The sequence below is a fragment of the Notolabrus celidotus genome, chromosome 23, assembly GCF_009762535.1.
Source record: "Notolabrus celidotus isolate fNotCel1 chromosome 23, fNotCel1.pri, whole genome shotgun sequence".
Classification (NCBI taxonomy): Eukaryota; Metazoa; Chordata; class Actinopteri; order Labriformes; family Labridae; genus Notolabrus; species Notolabrus celidotus.
The window spans coordinates 7,587,552-7,599,908 of NC_048294.1; the positions used below are offsets into that span (position 1 = coordinate 7,587,552).

A 12,357-nucleotide genomic window follows, 5' to 3' on the forward strand; every position below is an offset into this window, starting at 1 on the left:
TTTGAAATCAGATTTTGGTCTGCCTGTAAACCCCTCTTTTTTCAGCCCTGCTCAGAACAGGCTGTTTTCTGTGTCTGTGCCTTTAAATGTGAATGAGCTCTCTGACCACACCCCCTCAGGAAGTGGATGTGGCCTCGGCTGTCCAGCACGTTGATCTAATGTTTACATGTTGGCTGAATATACACGGCTGCTCACAGACCCGTGTTACTTCAACCCTCTGAATTTGATCCAGAATCTGATCCTGACGGAGAGGCGCCTGCAGCAGGACCTTTCTGAACGATTGGTCACAGATTTTGTGTTTCTTGTTGTTTTATTTGTCAGTATGTCGACGTGTGTCTTGGTACACAGCTGCGAACATGTAGCTATGTAGCTAGTAGAGCTGTAAAAATTGCTCCAAAAGGACGTTTGAATATTCCCTCTAAAAAAAAACATAGGTTCGAACCATTCAAATATCTATATTTGCGCATTGTCAATAACAGGTGGACAAACTAATATAAGGAAACATAACTACTTTTATAGGTATTTTTATTTCAGATTTAACGTGCCTAAAACATACCTACACATTACAGTACAAGTAAATGATGCTAACTAGCGCTAGCACTTTTCCATGATAAATAAAAATCATCCACTAGATCTCCAAATCTGCAGACTAGGGAGTAAAACCGACCTTTGCGTTTATTAAGACAGCCTACAACTAGCATGACTGAACAAAATCTGAGCTCTGACTTCCGTTACAGACCGGAACACGTTATGACGTATGAAAATTACTGAAGACTGAAACGGCTCGTTCCAGGACACATTTACAGAAAGGTGGAGAAATCAAAACAGGGGCAGGATGGATTTTTTCATTTTCGGGGGGTTTGTAGACATGCTAGGGACACATATTTCAGAGAACCATTAAAAAGTTGATTTTGCATAATATGTGACCTTTAAATTAACTCCCAAATCTGTGGTAGTCAGGATCCCAATCAGTCAGGTAGAGAGAACAGGGATAGCTTTGCTAAAATAAGGGATGCTTTGCAGCCTTTTGTTTTACTACAGTATTAAGCTAAAGTAAAGCCACCCCTGGTCTGACAGAACTATTAGTGATAATGACCCCTAATGAATCACTGCACCAGTTAACCATTCTGATGCTAAATTTATGAATATTCACAGTTATGTTTAACAGTCGTTCTTCTCTCCTACAGCCCCAGTGTTACTTCTGACTCATTTCGAATGCCTTTGTACAACTTCGTCACACATACACAAACACACTCTCAGTAACACACAGCTCTCACTTCCTAGTCACGGGCCCTGAGTGCCATCGCTACGGCGCCTTTTGCAGCAGGCATCAGAACGGACACCTGTCATCAGTCAGCAGGCCCCCCGTGCCCACTGTTGCCCCCTGTGGATACTTATAGCCCACCGCAATTATGTTGTTCCATTAGTCATCCCACGCACACAGTGATGGGCTGCTGGCTATACTTAGCCCCCGTCATGGTCACTGTTGGACAAATAAAAAGATTTTACAGACTGATGCATCAAACATAGTGAGAGAAATGATTAATAGGTTCACATTTGTTGTGTAGACTTGTGTTTTTAGTTGTTCTTGACAAAGTTTGTTTGTGAAAATACAACCACAGGTCATAATGTACGGTCAACTACTTATTTACGGTTTATTGTACTAGACTCTAGAGAAACCTACTTTTTTTTGTGATCATTTGTTTATTGTTTTTTTTTTACAATGGCTTTGACATTGAAAAACATAGCATAAGTGATAGTTCAGCCATGTCATTGACCCCCCTCCACCCCCCACACCGTATGGCAGTGTACGTAGGGTAGTAATAAAAGAGGACAGGGTCATATACACCTAAAAAAAAAAAAAAGAAAAGAAGAAAAGGACCCTAAAAAATAATAAAATAATAATAATAAGATTTTAAATAATTTTTTTTTTTTTTTAATTTAATACAAATGTGTAGGTAAAGTGTAATTATAATAGTAACAACAATAATCAATTGTTAATCATGATGACATTAATGGTAAACTACGAAAAGTAAATATATAAATAAAATTCCAATCCCTCCCCCATCTTGGTATCCCATGAGCAGTCTGTTCATAAACTTAAACAATCACACATTCATAAATACATACATATACACCCATATACATACACACACACACACACACACACACACACACACACACACACACACACGTATATATATATATATATATATATATATATATATATATATATATATATATATATACGTACCCATTTGCACATATACAGTACATACATACACACATACGTACATATATAGTACATATAAATTTATGAAGAAAACATACATGCATGCATATGTACATACACCAAGATACAGGCACCTAATCACAAGTAGCTATAGCAAGCCAGAGATATTTTGTAGTAGCTTACAAAACTAGTGGCTTAGCTGTAGGCTACTATGCTAACTAGCTTGCCTAAAAAACTACTTTATATGGCGTCAACATAACAAGACATTTATCATGGCTGGATAAAGTAGCTAATACCTAAATGTGTACGTTCCATCATTAAGCATTTAGTTAGTTCAATACTTATATCATAGCCTGTTAAGAGCTCTTTATATTGGTAGCGGACATCTTTTCACAGAAATACCTCAACTGTAGTCCTGTACAGTCATAGTATTAAACCCATAGACATATAAAGAGAAGACGCCGCATTGGCTGCTGGGGCGCAAGAAATATGGCCGCCATCTTGGTCCGGTCATCCTACCCATGATCCTACCTGTAAATGTAAACTGAAGCAGCAGAGACTTCAAGATGCCAGAGCACTGTGCAGCAAAATACCTATCATACATCACATATATCACATATCAGAATATTCTACTACTGTTAAAGCTGGGGTTGGTAGTCAGATTAGATACACTTTTTATCATACTGGTTAAAATTACCTTTATGTCCCGATGGCAGTCAATACATAATGTGTTCCTAAAAAAAGAGCGAAAAAAAGCTGCTATCTACAGCTGGAGTAAACCTGGGAAAACACCAACCAATCCCTGTTTTTGGGGTCCAAAATTTTAAACCAATCAAATCCCGTCCTGCCATTCTGCTTGCATCCTGCGCGTACATTTCCCCGGCGTTCACTCCCCGTCCCCTGCCTCTATTTACTGCCCCTCTCGCTCGACCTCCAGCCTGTCCCCTCTGACCCGATGAGGTGCTTTGCTCAGGACTGTAGTCCGGATCAGAGTCTAAAAAGCTGAAGTAGTCCTGAAGACATGCTACATTCAAATTCATGCTAGTTTTCCAAGACTACCAACCCTAGCTTTAAGCCCACTATGAATTGTAGAATACGCCGGACCATGTGTCCTGTATCATACCTACATGTATGACGTTTGCAGAAAATAAAAACCGCATGAAAGTCAGTTTAGTATTCAGCAAGTTATGATTGATTAAATGCGCTGACACTTAATTGCGCCTGCCAAACAGATTACACTGAGTGGAGCGGGTGACTGGACCAAGATGGCGGCCCCACGGCTCGTCAGCGCCAATAGGTAGTATCGGTCGATGCGGCATCTAGTCTTTATATGTCTACCATCCTCTTTAGGAGAAACAGCTGTGATTGGCTGGGACAAGACTAGGTTGGCTGGAAAAATGTGAGGACAAACAAATCTACTACATCATATAAAACATGAGCTTGTGTTAAATATTTGTAAAACATAAAACCAGAATTATTAGTCATTATATATACATAGCTCCAACACTAAGCTTCATCTCCATTTACCGTCCAATTTTCTCCACATCGAGAGAGACAGCGAGCACAAAGTTACCTTTTCCAGTGTTGACACTGTTCATGGCCACTTGAGTATGTGAGTGTGCTGAACACATTCAAGTAAAGTTTGAGATCTACTTTGCACTTGAGGTGTCTCTTGTTCATTTCTGTCATAATAACAAGTAGAATGTCTGAGGGTGTTTTTAAGATTTCAAAGAAAACGTTTCTGATGGCTTCATTAGAAATGGCAAATGAGTCATTTCTTTCAGTGTATCTGGCAACTAAAGCTTCTTTCACACACGCACTTCTGAAAATGTCTAAAGTTTCAAGAGTTCTGCGGCCTATTCTTTGCAAGCTCGCTCCAGAAAGTATGCTGGGTATGAACAGTGATATTTGTGTCACATCTGCAATGAATCGACTACATAATAAAACGGTATGAAGTGTCCCTCTCCATCCAGATCATCATCATTTATGTGGATATAATTTAGCGCCATTAGAATAACATCGTGCACCCATAGACTGTATAAAATATGAACGTAGTATCCGTGACGTCACCCATCTGTTCCTGTGCGCTGTTTTGAAGCCAATCGACGGCGGCAGCCATATTGGAAATGCGGAATTCAACCAGGAAGAGTGTGAAGTAAAGGGGCGGAGTTTGAGCCTCTTAGCCAACAGCTATGTGTTCCTGACTGGGAGTCAAGTCAGTCATGTCCTTATTTGGGCAAAAACTTGTAATCTTAATATATTCTGAACCGTCATGTTAGAAAAAAATTCACCCCCATACAGTGTGTGCCGATAGAGAAATTAGCTACGTAGGGCCAAACTTTTTTCTAAACCAGGCTGTAAACATGTTTATTAATGCTGCAAAGCATGGGCTTCATAGTTTGAGACCGGAGGTTGCCGCTTGCGTGCACCACAGCTCAGGGTGAAGATGCTGACAGCTCATCTGAGTCACAATAGACGCAAAACAAGAGCAAACTGCACAGAGCTGAATGCCGTGTTTAGAGCAATGTGGTTTTTTATATTTGACCTTGAGACAGCGCAGATAGCCGGGGGAAGTGGTGTTCAAATTTTAAAGCTTTAAGTTGGCACAATCAATTCTTGGTGAATTCCCCACAGTGTATTTTTCATTACAATATGGTAGATGAAACAAGAGAGTCTTACACTATGATGACAGCTTTTTAATTCAGATCAAAATGTGCACCACAAAAACAGTCTTACCAAGTGTATTTGTAGAATTTCTAGTCAAGATGTCTCATTTTATTTAGTATAAGCCACACCGACTTGACGAGACCTGATATAAATCTTATTTCAAGATGGTACAGGACAAAAGTAAAGACTTCAATGATTCAAATGAGATTGTGCAGTGTGTGAATGAACGGATGTGTTTTCGTCTTGACAATCATTCTCCTTCTTTGGCCTCAGATGTTTTTATTAGAGATGGGCAATCATTTTTGAATATTCTAATATTCGTTCACTTTGTAAAAATCGAATAGTTACTTTAAATATTTTCTCATTTTAAAAGTACAATCTTTCATGGTTTTTACCTGTGCCTGGTTGTAAAACAGTATTCCCACCAGCCGGTGGCCATAGAGCGTCTTAAAGCTGTTTGCTGACCACATTAGCAAACAGAAGAAGAAGAATGCTAACTGCATTAAACATTAAATAACAAAAGAAGAAGAAAACATAAGTGACAGTCGTGACGATTTTCTCCGTTTCTGAATCTCACACAGCTAGGTGCTCAAGGAACTACTTGGTGCCAGACCCCCCCGGCCTGTTTGATGGTCATGTCTGGCCCGTGTATTTGAAACACAAAAACACCAGCACACATCTTTCCAGAGACTGAGCATGGCTGTAAAATGTAAACACACACACTATGCTGCGTCACAAAAACACCAACATAAAGATCAAGAGGGACGCTGACCGCTACTAGCAGCACCTCGTCCTGCTGCTGGTTAATGTGACCGCCACACAAACGGGCTGTTAATGGGACAGGCGTATGTGTGTGTGTGTGTGTGTGTGTGTGTGTGTGTGTGTGTGTGTGTGTGTGTGTGTGTGTGTGTGTGTGTGTGTGTGTGTGTGTGTGTGTGTGTGTGTGTGTGTGTGTGTGTGTGTGTGTGTGGGGGGGGGTTATTTTTTATTTTTATTTTTATTAGTCTTCTGTGTTGCCCTTCTTAATTTGTACCCTGCCTTCTCGCCTGAAGTGAATTTTCCCAAACATTACGTCCTCACATCACGTCTACATGTTGTGGAAAGTTACAAGAAGGCTGGCGGGAAAAAATCCAATAAAGTCAGGGGTAAAGTTTGTGTTTGTGTTCACCTTCTCCTGAAATTTATGGAGGAAGAATTCAGGAGTTTAGTGCATGTGTGAATACAGCCTAAGTTCAGTTCTGCAGCTACCTGAAACCGACTCAAAATATAAATGAGGAAACTACACTGAATGTATGGACAGTGAAATTTAGGGAGACTCTAGATTTGTTTAGACTGAAAAAATGAAATTACTGGACTGAAATATCCCATTGGGTGAAAAGAATGTCAAAAAAGTGGACAACAGCATCCTGCCTGACCAGAAGAGAAATGAACTCTGAATATTCGTCCAAAGCAGCATGTCTGAGATCTTGAACAGACCCAAAGAGTGTGAGATTAAAAAAAATGTCTGACAACGAAAAAAAAAGCAAAGAAATGACCAAATGTGAGAATTTAGTGAGCTGGTAGTTGCCTGCTTATCAAAATCTCCAGATGGAAACAGCGTATGTAGGATGTGACAGTGAGCAAAGTGCACAACATCGCTGTCTGTTTTCAGTTTCACCATCATGACATGTTCGTTGGCTGGAGGTTACACTGGTGGAGGAAAAAATGTTGTGAAGACTCCGTGTTGCATCTTGGATGATGAAGCAGAGGACGGAGATGGTGTGTAAGTCAGCGTGGAGGGGGCGGGAGGTGCTGTGGAGGATTCAGTTTTCCTCCTCTTCCTCCCTCTGATGCTCTCTAAAGTCTCTGGAACTGAATCTCAACATTTTTTTCCCTGTGCATAACGTGCAAAATATAATCTACTGAACATATGATTGATCACTGAGACATTAAAAGCCTAAAGAACAAATCTTCTTCTGCAGCCTCTGCACTCCATGTTTTGGATAAATCATCAGAGATGTTTGGAGATGAGGCAGATCATTTCCCCTCTGTCTGAATCCTCATGAAACAAGGATGCACTGAAGCTATAAAATGTCTTCAAAGGCCATTTTTCTTCACTGCACTCTTCTTCATTATGGCTCCATCCGCCCACGCAGAGATACTTAACTCGATACAAGTTCTTCTGCATGTAAAGGCTGCCAGAAGGAATCCTGGGAGATGTAGGAAACCACAAGTTGGATCTTTAGAAGAGGAGATTGATTGAGGCAAAGTGAAAGTATTTAAAAGCAATACCAGTGACTCCTGTTAGACTCTACCGATCCACTGATTTATATCTATGTATCATAAGATGCTGCTCTGAACGGGCTAGCCTTGAACAGAAAGCAAGTGTTGTGTTTTTTTCTGAATTGTTTTAGTTTTTCATGAAATACTTTACATTTTTAAAGTTAGATTTTTGCCTTTATTCCATAGGACAGCTGAAAAGAGACAGGAAACGTTGGTAGCAGAGAGCAGAGGAAGACATGCAGGAAATGGTCGTGGCCCGGGATCGAACTGGCGACCCCTGCATCGAGGACTGTAGCCTCTGCATGAGGGGTGCTTCGACCGCTAGGCCACCAGCGCCCCGATTTTACATTTTTAAAGGTTTTTGCCCCCAGTGCAATGTTTTTTGCAGTCATGAAATGTCTGTTCAGTTGACTTTCAGTGCCACCGTACGATTCCCCTCCTTCCAACAAAAGTCAACTAAGGCCCAAGTCTTAGATGGTTGCAAAGCCTATCTTCTCTCAGATTTACCTGTACTTAAACAATGCTAGGCCCGATGTTCCCTGTGAGCTGAGGAGAAGGAGGCAAGGACGACGTGCTGGTATTGAGGTGCAAGCTAAGAAAAGACGACATGGACCTGTCCATCCACCCACCGTTATGGGGAATGTGAGATCTATCTACAATAAGGTGGACAAGCTAACCCAGCACCAGAGGGAATACTGGCAGAGTAGCATCATGCTAACAGAGTTAACACCGGACACGGACGCCACATTGTAAGGATTTCACCTGCTGTGGGCGGACAGGATACAGGAGAGCAAGACTGAACTAACTGGATAAGAAGGCCAGCTCAGTCCTGGACCCTGTGGAGGTGGTGGCTGACAGGAGGATTATGGCCAATCTGTCGTCTTTGATGAACATTTCTTTTTTTTTTTTAGATATATATTCTGACAGATTAGACCTCCTATGTTTGTAAAAGCGTCCAGAGATAACGTTGTTGTGATTTGGCTCTATACAAATAAAGATTGATTGATTGATTGATACTTGTCTGCTTTGAGGGTGGTCGGGCCACGCTGATTTGAAATTGTAATTATTAAGCATGTTCAATATTTACAATCAGATTCCTGTTCTGTCGAAAGAACTCTCAAGGACGCACTCTTTGGACTGGCATGTGAAATGGAACCATAGCCAATCAAGTAGCAAGCTGACTGAATAAGGAAGCACAACAAGCACAGCACAAACAAAGATGAATGTCAGAAATGGAGGACTACCTTGTTGATATGTGGCAGGAACACAAGTGTTTACACATGTCTCATAAAACAAACTTGGGGTTCGTGGCTGGCCGAAGTGGAGAAGGGTTCCATGTAGGGTTGGGAATTGATAAAATGTTATAAATGTCAATGCCATTGTTGATTCTGCTTATCAATCCAATTCCTTATGAACTCTCCTAACGATTCCTGAGTATTTTTTTGAGGGGAATAAAAGTAGTAGTACACAGTCTTTCGCACCAAAAGGAACCATTTTATTTTGTCCAAAATTATGTCTGCACAAGACTGAACATGAACATATTCAACTTGAACATACTGAACAATAGGTTGTCCTCATTCTCGGCCGCATGAGTCTAGACATGGCCCCTCAAGCCTGGATGAAATGACTTTGAATTTGGAGGGGAAAAACGCTTTTCCTCCGGGTGTCATCGCGGAGGTATTTTACCCGCTCTCGGTGCCTCATTTTTGGCCGCGTGAGTCCAGACGTGGCCCCTCGAGCCTGAGGGAAAGCGTCCCGAATCCGAAAGGGGAGGCGTAGGTTTGTTTTTCCCCCCAATGCGAACATGTTCACATGGAACCATTCTCCACTTTGGCCCGACGCAAACTCCAAGCTTCAAGGCCGAGTCGACAAATGCTTCAGCATATTTGAGGTTATTTGCACCTCGGAGTTTTACATTGCAGAGTGTGTGAGATAATGCAACGTACTGCGACATGAGCTGACGTCATGCTGGGAAATGAATCGTTAAGAAGAATCGATAACATTTGAGGTGTACAATTCCGATGGAATCGATTAATTGGAACCGGTTCTAAGTCGGATCCGGTTTTTCGATTCCCACCCCTAGTTCCATGTGAATATGTTCGCGCCAGGGAGGCAAACCGTCGCCTACCTCTCCCCTTTCGGAGTCGGGACGCTTTCCCTCAGGCTCGAGAGTCCACGTCTGGACTCACGCGGCCAAAAATGAGGCACCGAGAGCGGGTAAAATACCTCCGCGATGACACCCGGAGGAAAAGTGTTTTTCCTCTCCAAATTCAAAGTCTTTTCATCCAGGCTCGAGGGGCCACGTCCGGACTCATACGTCCGAGAATGAGGTCAATCTATTGTTCCGTATGGTCAAGTTGAATATGTTCATGTTCAGTCTTGTGTCCTGTGTAGAACTACTTTTTTTCCCCTCAAACAAATACTCAGGAATCGTTAGGAGAAATGGTAAGGAATTGGATTGATAAGCAGAATCGACAGTGGCATTGACATTGATAATTCTACTCAACACTTTGTCTTTTTTTGCAAAATGCGTAATTAAAAAAACAAACTTCCTCCCTGGCCCTAAAACTCTTCCGTAAAGTGCTCATCCTAATGTCACAACAACATAATAATTCATACTCTTGGGTGATTATACATTCATGAAAACAAAAAAAGTTCCCCCTGAATGTCAAACACTTTGTAGACAGATCTTCTCACACCTTTCATGAGACACCACACGTCATTGTTTCTCCTTTACTCTGCTGTTAGTCCTCTCCTCACAGACGCTGATCTGTAGGTGGTTCTCCTCACAAACACCTGACAACACTCTTCACCTTCGCTCTCTCTTACTCTGGTGATACATATCATGACTGAGCAGTCATCAGGGAGCATCTGGTGGTAGCTCAGAGTGTTGCCATTGTTCAAAGAAAGGTTGAATCTTACGGAGGGGCGCCGCTGCAGCCTGATTGGTCTCTGGTCTGGAGGTGTACAAAATCTGGACTCCATGATGTTGTCCATCTGCAGCAGGCTGAGCTCCTCACCCAGCAGCTGCTCGGTGTCACCGATCTCTCGTCCTACGTACACTGTTCTTCTGAACGATTAAAAAAATATTTGTTTTTTATCCTCCTCCTCAGCTTCACTTCCGCTCACCTCCAGCCTTGAAAGACTTCCTTTTTCTCTCCAGTTTTCTGAGGATTTATCTCATGAAAGACCAGGTGGATATCTGCTTAACAGATCCGTGACACCGTGGTCCGATGAGTGACAGCTGGCGATGTTTTCTGCGTAGATCATCTTATTCTTAGCCTGCCAGATTATTTTTTTACACCTTGAAAAATTTACAGTATTCAACACTAAACCTACAGCAGCAGATATATATCTCTAATCTGCCAGAGAGAAAAAATGTCTACTGTGAGTGTTTGAGTCACTCCATCACCCCGTCAACACTCGCTCAGCGAACACGTCGGTCAGTCCTTCTGTGTCCACAGTTTTTCATCTCCCATCAGTCAAGATCTCTCATGATAGAAGGTAAATTAGACTCATTTCCTTCATAGGTTCAAATATATTTCTCAACAACAGTATGCTTTCTCTCACAACAAACCAGCCTGATGAAGAAATGAAACAAGAAACCATCTGATATCTGAGTGAACTCTGTCCTTTCCTCTGTCCCCCCCTTTTTTCCATTTAGTGTTGATTTAATCCGTGTTTATACTTTTAATACTAATCTTTTTAACTGCATGACCAACACCACAATAAAAAGATGTGATATTAGATATAATCATCTTTCTCCAAAACACCCATAAGCACCCAGAGGATGTTTGTAATATCAACACTTACCCTGACTGTAAAGAACAACTGAATGATGCTTCTTGTGCCTCAAGTTGCATTCTTTTGAATGGCCAGTAGGGGGATACTCAAGTGTTTGCAAAAGGACGCATGAAAGTTACCCTGCTTGATGTACTTAAAAAAAAAAGTGATTTATTAAGCGTTTAGTTTCGTAAACAACAAGGGAAAAGAGGTTTTATTTAATTCTAGAAAACATGGCTAGATCAAGAGTAAAACTGGTGGTACAGAAATATATGTTTTATGACTTGATCGCCTGTGACGAGCTCCAGCTACGGCAGGAAGTCAACCAGAATAGAGATCTAACATTTAGCTCTTACGTAGCAATATTACACTGTTACATCTTGTCTACTTTGTGTTACGCACAGAAGCATAAGGTTGGTCCACCTCTGATCCTCACTCAGATGAAGTAACAGAAGTAGAATGGGTGGAAGACGGCTGTAAATAACCCAAATTGTTTTCTGTTGTTGTTTATTTTACTTTGAAGGTATCAATCTTCTTACACTAACATTTAGTTGTTTCCTACCATGATGAAGTATAAAGATTGATGCTTTTATTTTGAAAAGTTATATACCAGAAGTACGAAGTACCGCAGCAGTAAAAACAGCATGCACAACATTATTAAGTTACTTTATGTTGATAAAGCAACCGGTTGATAGATGCATAAGGTTGGTATATAATTTGTTTCTTATGCAAAATGATAAGCAGTGACTTCATGACCTTTTTTTGTAGTTATATTAATTTTTTATGTGAAAGTGTTTAAGCTAGCAAAGATGCTACAACTGTAACGTCGGTCATGTTAAAAGAAATAAGCTATCTTTAAAGTTTGAATCCCGTTGATTGGGTCACACTTTGTATCACAACCAAATTCAAGATCTGTGTCCGGCTCGTCTCCGATCCATCACAGCACCGGATCTGATAGGTTTCTATTCTGGTTAGTGTGTTAACTTCCACTGGATCTGCTCCGTTGCGTTCTGGCTGCGTCTCTGATCCGGCAGGTCGGAGCCCTCCGGATCAGAAACACAAGACTTCTATTTTTGCCGGATGCCGGAGCACAACGCATCAATCTCAACAGAGCAGATGGAGCGGGACAGGAAGTCAGGCACCAAAAAAAATGAAAACATCCGGTAAATTTTTAGAATAAAACACTCTGTGTTATCACCAGATCGTATTTCACTTAACTACAACAACAAATCGTCATGATGAGCGGAGCCAGGCCTGGAGTCAACAAGTCAGAGGTTTTCAGAGGACCAGAAAGACAACATGGATGAGGAGAGGAGGAGGAGTAGAATCCTTGATCCAGTGATTGCCGCGGGAAAACCTCGGTCACATGACGACTCCAGCTGTCCGGCGGTCCTGCTCTGTGCTGCGTTCCG

The 12,357-nt window shown here is 41.5% G+C and overlaps 1 protein-coding gene across 3 annotated transcripts in view; it reads left to right on the forward strand.

The window, feature by feature from the left end:
* si:ch211-168d1.3 (ras and Rab interactor 3) overlaps positions 1-12,357 on the forward strand; it is a 59,405-nt gene that overhangs the window by 19,804 nt on the left and 27,244 nt on the right. The window lies entirely within an intron of this gene.